Genomic DNA, 11,876 nt, shown 5'->3' on the forward strand with positions numbered 1-11,876 from the left:
TCACATCATGTACACTTTCACTTACACCTTCATTTACACTCTTTCAGATAACAATATCTACATTTTTTATTTTTAACTCATCAATAACATCTCTGCACAAGTTTCCTCTACATTAGAGAAGAATGTACATACAGCATTATCCTATAAAATCTTAAACAATGTAAATTTATAATTACCTTTAATAATCTTAGGGCCTACTTGGGAGTTTTAGTGTACCGGTTACGAACGTGTTTTAAGTACCCATTTTGAATGGTTATGAGCAGATTGATTTTGAGTGATTTTAATAGTGATTTTTTCAAAATTGTCCGACCTATATTTGGGAGTTTATTATTCATCGATTCTAATTTTTTTTAAAAGAATAAAATCACACACACACACATCTTAGTAAAATTTTCAGTTTATAATTTTTTATATGAAATTATTTTACTTATAAGTAAAATATCACTTGTAGGTCATTTTTTTTACATATAAGTTAAATATTAACTTAAAAAATTAAAAAAAGTGTAATATTTACTTAAAATTTTAAGTAATATTTTTTAAATATAAGTAAATTTTACAATTATAATTTAAGTTTAGACTTCTAAATAATTATAAGTGAATTTTTTACATAAGTAACTTTGTATATTTTATAAGTGAATCTTTTTCTTAAATAAAATTATTACATAATGGTAATTTTTTACTTATTAGTATTTTTCAATTATAAAGTAATTTTTCTTTTCTTATAAATAATATTTTTTATAGGTATTTTTTAATTATAATGTAATTTTTTTCCTTATAAATAATTTTTTAGTTAATAAATTTTTATTTACAAGTTAGTTTGAAAAACAATATGTTGGTTGAAAATAAATGTTTTATAGAGAGTAAAATAAGAAGAGAATACGAGAAATGACCATAACCCGTCGACTTGGTGGGTTGTAAGAACCGATCAAAATTACACTACATCGATTTTGGGTGATTTTTTAAATTATTCCAAACCGATGTCCAAAAAAAAAAAAAAAAAAAAAAAAAAAAAAAAAATCAATTTTTCCAACCAAAAAAAAAAAAAAAAAAAAAAAAACTAATAAGAATCGATTATTCCAACTCCTCATAAACGGTACCATTCAAAATCGGCGGAAAAAAACTCCCGGGCAGGCCCTAAAGTTTCCTTAGAAAATAATTTTTAGAAATTTTGTTTATTTAGTATAGGCTTATTTCATATATCTTAATACTTATTTGAAAATATTTTTAAAATGAGAGAAACAATTATAAAATTACATAAATTAAGTGGTAGCATTTGAAATATATAAAAACTTTATAATAACCTTAAATATTGCAATTTAAGGTACTTCTCCAAGTAAATAAATATATCAAGGAAACTAGATAAATATCATCAAGGAGCAATCCCATAGCAAATGTGCCAAAGAATCACTGGAACCACATCATTTGGCAACCCCAATTGGAGTCGGTGACCGTTAGTCTGCATCACCTCAACTACAGACTTGCCGCCAAGGTTTTGGCGGAGGTACTCAAAAACTACTACCTGAGTAGCTAAGTCTTTCATACTTTGAATTATATAATAATGCATAGTAATATGGGGCAACAAATATCTCGTAACACTCTGAATTATGGTTTGTGCAACGGTTAATGCTATGTCAAGTCTCATGTTGAACAAAATCTTGCTGAATTTCTGAATTGTCGTTGTTTCCATGCAGGCCCGGTCCTGTGAGGCCTCTGCCTCAGGCCCAAGACCATTAGGGGCCTAATTTTGGCCTCTTTTTTTTTTTTTTTTTTTTTTTTTTTTTTTATTATTATATAACAAGGTGAGCATGCCTAAAATAAGATGTGCCGGCCAAAGACTAATTATCCAACAACATCCTTAAATTCCACAACAAAACAACATCCTTAATACACCTTTAAATTTTGTCGTTAGGGGGCCTAATTTTCATCATTTGTCTCAGGGCCCATCAAACACAGAACCGACTCTGTTTCCATGTCACCACCTATAGCTAGAGGAGCAAATCTTTCACACCATGCCTTGTAATTCGATCGCATGGCTTCAAATAGTTGTTGAATACCTTCTTGTTCGAATTCTCCATAGTAATCTGTATCATTCAAGTACCTAAGTGTGAAGTTAAATGAGAAGCGTGAAACTGTGGACATTTAGATGTTATGGCAAATCGAACGGACTAATGAAGTGTTAACAACTCACCAAAATTGATGACAATTCGATACTTAAAGGTTTGGAAACAGCTAGGGTTTTGGGCCATGCAATGCAAACCGCATTTTAAAGGTCAACTGGAGGTGTGAAAAGTACCGAATTACCCAAGTTCGTAATGGTTGATATTTGGCAAGTCCATCTTGCACACAAATAGCCCATGCACACCAAAACAACTTACAAAAATATCCTTAAAATTAGAGATGTTTTCAAAAATCATATGAAAAGTTTTTTTAGAAGTAAAAAATACCGTGTAAAATTAAAAAGTGACACAATGTCACTTTTTTCAAAATTAAAAAAAAAAGTGACAATTAAAAGAAAAGTGACACAAACACTCAAAAAGTGACAAAATAAAAAAAATTAAAAAACTTTTAAAATAAAGTGACAAACACCAAAATAGTATCATTCATTTGTGTAGCACCAGTAATCATATTCTTAACATATCCATCATGTCCAGGACAATTCATATGACAAATGACAAGAAAAAGTGACAAAACACTAAAAAAGTGACATATATGATACAAATTGGAAAAAGCGACAAAAATTCAAAAAAGTAATTAAAATTCAAAGAAAGTGACATACACTCACAAAAGTAACACAAATTTAAAAAAAAAAAAAAGTGAGAAAAAAGTGACTAAAAATTTTGAAAAAGTAACAAAAAATCAAATAAATTGACATACACTAAAAGAGTCTACAAATCCAAATAAAAAAAAAAGGTGGCGAAAAATTAGAAATGTAACAAAAATTCAAAAGAAGTGACAAGAATTTGAAAAGAGACAGAAATTCAAAGAAAGTGACGAACGCTCGAAAAAGTGACAAAGTTCAAAGAAAGTAACGTACACTAAAAAATTGGCAAAAATTCGAAAAAAAAAATAACGTCGAACGCTCAAAAAGTGACGGAAATTTAAAAAAAAAAAGTGACAGAATTTTTTTTTTTTTAAAATAGAAGTGACAAAAATAGACAAAGTAACAAAAAATCAAACAGATGTAGAAATTCAAAAGAAGTGACAAAAGTTCAAAATAATGACAACATTATCATTTTTAAGTGAAATAATGTCACTTTTTAAAGTTATGTATTATATACAATGTCATTTTTATTAAAAGTGATGTTTGTCACTAAAAAAGTGACCGAAATTCAAAAAAAGTGACAAACACTCAAAAAATGATAAAACTCAAAAAAAGTGATAGTCATCGTTTCTTATCTTTCTCCGTTCTTCGTCAAACATTTTAAAATCAGTTTACTGACAAAACACCAATTAAAATGTCAAGTATCTTTAAATCAATTCATAGCCACCGTTATCTTACAACTCAACTAATCCATTGACTTCCACTTAATAAAGATCACAACATGAGAATATGCTGAGTTTTTATTTTTTTCAATCTCCATTGCTGGAAGAGGTCATCACCTACACCGGATTCAACCACTCCTTCACCACCACCAAAATGTGAGAATTTTCAAAAAATATGATTGAAAAAAAAGAAGAAGAAGAAGAAGAAGAAGTGACAAATACCATTAAAAAGTGACACAAATTCAAAAAGGTGACAAAAACTACAAAAATTGACATAAATTAAAAAAGTGACAAAACATCAATTAAAATCTTAAAATAAATCATTTTATGCAAATTCAACCACTACACCACCACCACACCATAACCCATAGTTCAACCCGACACACCCAAACCTCAATCCAGATTCCTTCCCATTTTTTAAACAGTAGAAGAGATCTCGCCGATTACAATCTTCACACCGTCATCATCAAGCTCCTTCATCGACTACACGCCAAACTACCTACCAACTTCACCAACCCACTGCATTATAATAACATGACAATGATTAGTCATATAGTAGACATATTTCTCATAGTAGAAGAATTATAGTTTCAATATCAGCCACATACCTCGATGCCACCCAAGGTTTAACACAATGGACATCGTTGAACTTTGTGATAAGAGCATTTTTATAGCGATAGAAGTGCTCTTAATGACTAAGGGAAGCATCTTAAGAAGAACATTTGTGAAAGTTCCCGATCCTCTAAAATGTTGAGCAACTGGGGCCTCTTCCTCTTAAATGTTGGGGTGATAATGTCCTGTACCATATCAAACAGTACGGGATCGAGGTTCATAGCTTTAATGACTTCTAAACCTCTCAACTGCCAAGAAAAAGCAATTAGGACTGTGAAAGTATTTGAATCTTTAATGGTGGACAATTATTTCTTTGTGCTTTCAGCAACCATATTCAAACGTATGCTCAAAAAAGTCTATGAAGAAGTTTCTATGATTAGTGATGATAAGCTAAAATAAAAAACATAGGTAACAAAGGCTAAACCTAAACCATTTCTTTTTTCTTTTGTAATCTTCTTAAGCTGTCCAAGTATGTATTCTCTCACTTGGGTATTTTTACAAAGGGCATTTTGTCAATAAATTGGGAGTTATTCAAATTTGTCGAATTAGTCAATAAACTTCATAAGGATACTTCCACAATTTATATAAAAGCCATATGAATCATATGATGTTTATTCAAGTACATCATGTCCTTAAATGTAAATATAAATTGCAATTGAGACATTTTGTCAAACATCTTGATGGTATCTTAGAAAGTCAAAGGGAAAGAGTGTGTCATTTAATATTGGAGCTAATTCAAAATTTAATGACAATATCTTTTATGCATTTATACACAAAAACATCACAATCTATGCCCAAACCTGCTTCAAATATAAATGAATGAAAAAACTACTCAAAATCAAAGTTAAACCACAAAAACAAAGTTTATTCAATATTACCTTCAAAATCACGAGTGTAATTCTTCATGTTTGAACTTCCTTCTATACTTCTAGATTTTCTTTTGAATGACTTTGATTCATAATATTAATTTATCTACTTTGACCATAGATAAAATCGACCAAATATCAACAAAGACATACCAAATTCGAGTATTTACAGCGCAAGAAAAGGTTTTCACTCAAGATTCGCCCCAAAATCACCCAATCGTTCAAATGGGAAACTCTCGTTAAAACTACAAAGAAGCAGCATTAAATTGGTAGATGAGGTTTTCTCACTATAGGAAGATTGAAGTTGAAGTCGAAGTCGAAGTCGGATTCAGGAGCGAAGATTTCTAGAAAATTTTCCGATTCAGGGCTTTCCCCTTCTGATTTGGGATTTTGTCGTGGTTTTGAACGTAATTAATACAGTAATAGTAGTTTAAGTTAGTTTTAAGTTATTAATCAATTACATAATTTTTTTTAGGGCACTGCACCAAATTTTCCCATAGAATTTTATAGAACGGTTAGCAAGTTTGTGCCTGAGAAATTGTGTCTTTTCTAGTATTTGACATTAATGATAACAATAGGGCAGGGTTTAAAATATATTTGTTTACCTTTCTATTTAATTAAATTATATTTCAAGAGGTAGAGATCAGGGAAGCAGTGGCGAATTTAGTAGGTGGCCAACTAGGACGGCCGCCCTAGCTGGATTCGCCAGGGAGAATTTTTTTTGTTGGTAATAGATAAAAATTTTAGGTTCTATAATTGGTAGTTCCTTTTTTCTTCAAACCTCCCTTCTGCTTCGTTGGTTAGAGCTTCCTTTTATATATTGTAAGTATTGGGTTCGATTCCTTCCCCTCCATTTTATTGTGTAAAATTTTTATTTCTACAATATTTACCAAAATTAATTCCCTAAGAAAAGGATTCGAACCTATAACTTCTAGAGTTAGGGTGATTGGAAGCTTAACTATCATGGTAATTGCTGAATTTTGATTCTAAATTTAACAAAATAATATATGTTAAGACTTTACAAAAGGTTTTTTTTTTAAAATATTTTATGCTTTAATAATTTATAAGATATGACTTATGAGTATTGAGTTTTAATTTATATGTTATTTGAGAAATTGTTTACTGTGAATTGTGATATTAAAAATTAATTTGAATATTGTGAAATGTGAATATGTGATTCATGAAATTGAAAATGAGAAATTGGAGAATTTATAATTTGTGATGAATTGGTGTTGAGAGTTGAAAGTTGAAACTTTAATTATATTTTAAAATTAATTTTAATTACGTTTAATCTTTGATTGACGTTCAATTCTCATATTAATTATGGAATGATTTTTTCAACTAAATTTTAATCTAGTTCTTGTAGTGGTGTATCTAATCTCTCAACTACTTTTAGTCAAGCAAACAATTTGTTAAGCATTGATAACACAAAAAAGTTTTATGTATCATGTAATTTATATTATTTCGGATTATATGGAAATATAATATGATATAAATATACGATTTTTACGTTTTAGTATATTTACATATAGATCGAAGAATTTTTAATATTATTTAATTTAAGATTAATAAACGATATCGATATACGGCCGTTAACTATTGACATTCAACGACCAACGATCAACGGTCGCCCTAGTTGAGTCGAAGTCTTGGATTCACCACTGCAGGGAAGGACCTAGACTTTTTATATTTGTGAGATCAAAAAATAAAAAAAAAATAAAAAATATATATATATATATTTAAAATGAAAAAAAATCTAAATAAAAAAAAAAAAAAAAAAAAATATATATAAATATTTGTGAGAAAAAAAATTTAAAAAAAAAAAAAAAAAAAAATATATATATATATATATATTAAAAAAATAATATTAATGAAAATAAGTCAATACGTACCCTACTACAATTGTAGCATACGGATTTTGATAATTTTATTAATAATTTCAAATGAATTTTGCTACTTATATAATTTTATTTACCATCTTGTTTACGGATGCTAAGTAGATAATGAGTAAATAAATTGAATTTAGGAAGTAAATAAATTGAAATAAAGTTCAAATTTAATCCAAGAAGTATATGAAATTCAAGTTTAACGCAAATGTAATTCAAATTAGATTTAGTATGTAACGATCCTAAATTTTTCATGTCATACTCCAAGTAATTTTTTTTTAATAAAATGTTTAAATTTTATTGAGAATTTTGTCGTGTAAAAATAATAAACGTTAATTAAATAATTGACTTTTTTAAAAGAAAAGACAAGTTAGACATTTCCTTTTGAGATGTACGTTTGGTGCGTGTTTAACTGGTTTTTATATTCATTTGGATAATTTGAAACGACAAAAATGTAGCTCTCGAAATGAGCTTCTAGATGACATAGACAATTTATGAATTTAGCTAGCATACAATCGTTGACAAAGTTTTAAAATTAGCATTATCGAAATATTAGTTTGGAATAACATATTTTGAAACATTGTAACTTTTGCTACGGTTAATCTTTGTGCCATTAATAAGCAAAAAATAGGTCTTGAGCACTTCGAAATAATATTAAGAATTTAATGTATCAACTGACCCCCGGGACATAGCTCAGTAGTGTAAAGAATAAGAGTGAGATTATCTCCCGCTTTGCTGGCAGCCGCAGTGTAGGGGTTCGATTCCTGAGATATGAAATTGGACTCATTGTAGGCGCAGTGTACATGTAGCTCTTGTTCCCTGGCCTATTGGGACACATCCCGCGATTTACCTCCCTCACAAAACTCTAGGGTCGGGGTGATAGGGACCCTCAAAATTGGAGTTCAACCTTTAAGAATGTAATGTATCAGCTTCATAACTTCATTTTACATCCCATAAAAACAATTATAGATAAAAAAAAAAGTTGCAGAGACACTTGACCTCTCATGACCCCATGTGTGTTCACCTATGAGACCATGTTCTCAGAGTCTCTATACCGCTTTCCTGTAAGGTAAGAATGGATTTGAGAATTTTGTCATTCTTAATCAGGGGCGGATCAGGGACGGGTTAGTGCTACAGCCCGTCCATTCGCCCCAAATCCACTTTAAAAAAAAATTAGTAAATTTTTTTTTTATGTGTCATTTTCTTTTTTTTGCTGTATTAGCCCATGTTCATGCTGGAAACTGGATCCGCCAGTGTCCTTAATTGATTCTGAATCCTCTCTCGAATCACAAAGAGGTCCTTGGGGCCTCATTTTCTTGCTGGGCAAGCTTGGCATAGCCACAAAAAATTACAGGCTGAGTCGGTAAATTCCAAAATCATGTAAGTCTGCCCGATTTCCATTTCTAGTTTAAAACCTATGTTGAAACATCATATCAACGCAAATCATTGTACACCCATAAACCTAATTTCCATGCATCACTTGCATTTTTATCCAATCCAACTTATATCCTTCCAATATGTTCTATAGGATTACTAACTATTTAACGTATAATGTCTCCAAAATAAATCCTCGTAGCTGATCATCTATTTTAATGAACAAGAAGAGTCTCAACTTTGGATTATAATTGCGAAAAAGATCCATTCGACCATGCAAATACTTCTCCCAATATAGCAATAAAAGCAAGACATGTAGGTGGATCAACTCATCAAGTTCTCATTGAAATAAGATACATACAAGGAAAAGCACTTCAATAAATTCAATCCATTTTACCATCAAAGATCTAACGCGACAAGTTAGATGAAAAGATCGAGTCAAGTTATCGAAGCGGACATTTTTTATTCTTCACCCGGTCCTTAGTAGCCTGTCCAAAGTAAACCTAAGAACCACCTTTGGAAAGGCGCTAAACAGGCCTATGGTTCACCTTTTTGATGGAAGAAAATAAGAACGAAATAGAATTAGCCAAATTGTCTAAAGCATGAATAGAATCGCCTTCTCCCAATATAGCAATAAAAGCAAGACATGTAGGTGGATCAACTCATCAAGTTCTCATTGAAATAAGATACATACAAGGAAAAGCACTTCAATAAATTCAATCCATTTTACCATCAAAGATCTAACGCGACAAGTTAGATGAAAAGATCGAGTCAAGTTATCGAAGCGGACATTTTTTATTCTTCACCCGGTCCTTAGTAGCCTGTCCAAAGTAAACCTAAGAACCACCTTTGGAAAGGCGCTAAACAGGCCTATGGTTCACCTTTTTGATGGAAGAAAATAAGAACGAAATAGAATTAGCCAAATTGTCTAAAGCATGAATAGAATCGCCTTTGTTCTGAAGGTCTACTGAGGTTCCCCCACCCCTCCCCCTCCCTCAAAGCAAAGGCAGTCCTTTTCTTTCCCCGGACCGATGACTCACTTGTTCAGTACTGCTAACTATTTATTATAGGTATAGGAGAATGTCGTCCCCTCGGGACTACCAATAGCTTCAGTTGTTGAATCCCGTGCAAGTTAGGTTGTGGTTGTATTCATGGTGGACAATAAATGCCCCACAAATATACATGATTGAACTTGAAGCTCCTCTAACTAATATAGCAATCACATCATAAGCATATCCTTCCAAAGTCGAGTACCTTTCAAAATTAAAGAATCCGGGTTGGTGGATTTGGCGCCCATATTATCAAAGAGTATGAGACGATAATTGTCACCAGATATGGTACAAGGTGTTGTTGGAATTTTGGGATATTTATAAGTGTGAATTGAAAAAGTTTTCAATTGGTGCGATAACTAGTCACAACTCTTCAATTGCAAATAGTGCATATCAAAGAGTTATGTTGTTTCGGAATAGGTGTGATCTTTTCATAAGGTGCAATTTACACCATTAAATATGAAATGGTACGATTTAATAGTTAAAATTAATTTTATTAAGAAGAAATACATGAAAATCTACAAATAGGGCCATCATAATTCCATTTTCTTCTCTCAAAATCAATTCCATATAATAGCTTTCTAATTATTTCATTCTCTAAATTCTATCAAAACAATTTTCAAATTATTTTTAAATTTCATATTCGATATCTTTCATTCGAGAGGAGTACAGTCAAGCATTGATTTGCTCCTTAAAATTAATATTGTGCTACATTATTTTTGGAAAAAGCTTTGTATCTTAAGAGATTGACGTTCATTTGATTCTGTTAACACCAATGCATGAAGTAAAATCCGTCGTAAAAAGATTTGCATTCACATATCTCGCTTCATTTCATCTTCTTTTAATTTCTACATCTTCTACGTTTGAATAAGTCGTTATTTGTTCATTAATATACACGTTCCATGATTTCGATAAGTTATTACTTTATTCGTATTCACATACACATTTGTTTTTGTTAATAGAATATAATTCATGCACTAATTCATTCAATATTTGTTTCCATACCGACTAATCTGTTCCGAACCCGTGAGCTAGTACTATGGTTTGGTCACGTGCCCGAACCAACAATTTTCACGTTGTGTGCTTCTTTCTACTAACAATTAAACTACATTGACCGGTTTTGTACCTTTGTTAGTTTGTCCGGAATATGATAGCAAAACCAGCTAGGATTGGGTGATGACGACCACATGTTTGTTGATATTATTCTTGAAAATAATTTTATTTTATTGTGACAGGTACTTGTCAACTGCTGGTGCAGCAATATGTGCGTTGACATCATTTGATTGGATTTGGATCTTTAATGAATTTTATATTAATAATTCATCCAACATTAATGTAAGAATGAAAATGAAACATATAATCGTTATATATTTCATACAAGAGATAGAAAGTCAAATATGGTGGCTTGATATGATGGATAACGATCATATTTTTCATTTTAATGAACAAATAATGTGGAACAAACAGGGATTTAAGTAAGAACAAGTGATAACAGAGAATGCATTAGAAGAAGATATGTGTCCAAAAATTAGCGCGATCTCTTTGGATTACTGGGCTCGTTATCTATAATTATTTAATAAAGCAAGCATTGAACTGAATGAATGGTAAAAAAAAAAAAAAAAAAAAGATTCGTATAGGCATGCCAAACATGTCATTAGTTTTCACGTGAATTTTTTTTAATTTTTTTTTTTAACGAGGTGTCCCAACTTACGCCAGATTATATCCTCGTCCCTGAACTTCCGGCCCCTCAGCAGCTCAGGGAGGTAAATCGCGGGATGTGCCCAAGTTGACCAGAGTTCGAACATCACGTGAATTTATTTTCTCTGATGTAGAGTGGTTGATCGCATGTATAATGTAAAGCGAAATATAAGTACTGAATTTATCTGAAGACAAATTAAAAATCCATTAATAAAACTGAAAAAAGTAATATACTCTATAAAAAATTTATATACAAAGGGTATTTATTGTATTGAAGGAAAAATTGAAATAGGAATTCATTCTCGTATTAAAAAGAAAGAAAGAAAGAAAGTGAAATGGGGATCTGAATTTTAAATTGAGGGAATCAGGCACATAGTTGAAGAAAGATATAATAATCGTAAGAAAAGGCTATAAATATTATAGTTGGCGAATGGGATTCAAAATTATGTGCATGTTTGATTAATGTTTATAACCATTTATTTTAAATGTGAAATCACATTTTTCACACATTTTGTGGAATTTACAAATATTATTACTTATTCAATAGGCGCTTCTATTTCATATTACCAACGAAAATTCTTTTCGTAGTTTCTCGTTTTAGTTATTCTCTTTTTTGAATAGTTTTGTAAATAGCTCCTTTTCATGTTCTAGTAAAGCGCTGCCACTCTTCTTATCTATTATTCTTAGGCTTGCCCAATTATATTTGAGGGTTACATTGTTGTATTTGTTTCCTTCATTATCATTTCTAGTCCTCTTTGTTCTCCTCTAAGTGTAGTAATTATTTATTACTCTTAAAAGTTCCTCTATTTGGTTGACAAATCTCCTAAAATGGCATTATCATGATACACCTACCTCAATATCAATTGAAAGCATTCATTGATTATAAGCTGGAAGTAAACCATTGTTGG

General features: G+C 30.7%; 1 pseudogene; it reads right to left on the reverse strand.

Annotated features, from left to right (window-relative positions):
- Positions 1–1,369: 1,369 nt before the first annotated feature.
- Positions 1,370–11,876, reverse strand: part of LOC111376068 — a 10,678-nt pseudogene continuing 171 nt past the window's right edge.

This window comes from Olea europaea, unplaced genomic scaffold (genome assembly GCF_002742605.1).
Source record: "Olea europaea var. sylvestris unplaced genomic scaffold, O_europaea_v1 scaffold1443, whole genome shotgun sequence".
Taxonomy (NCBI): Eukaryota; Viridiplantae; Streptophyta; class Magnoliopsida; order Lamiales; family Oleaceae; genus Olea; species Olea europaea.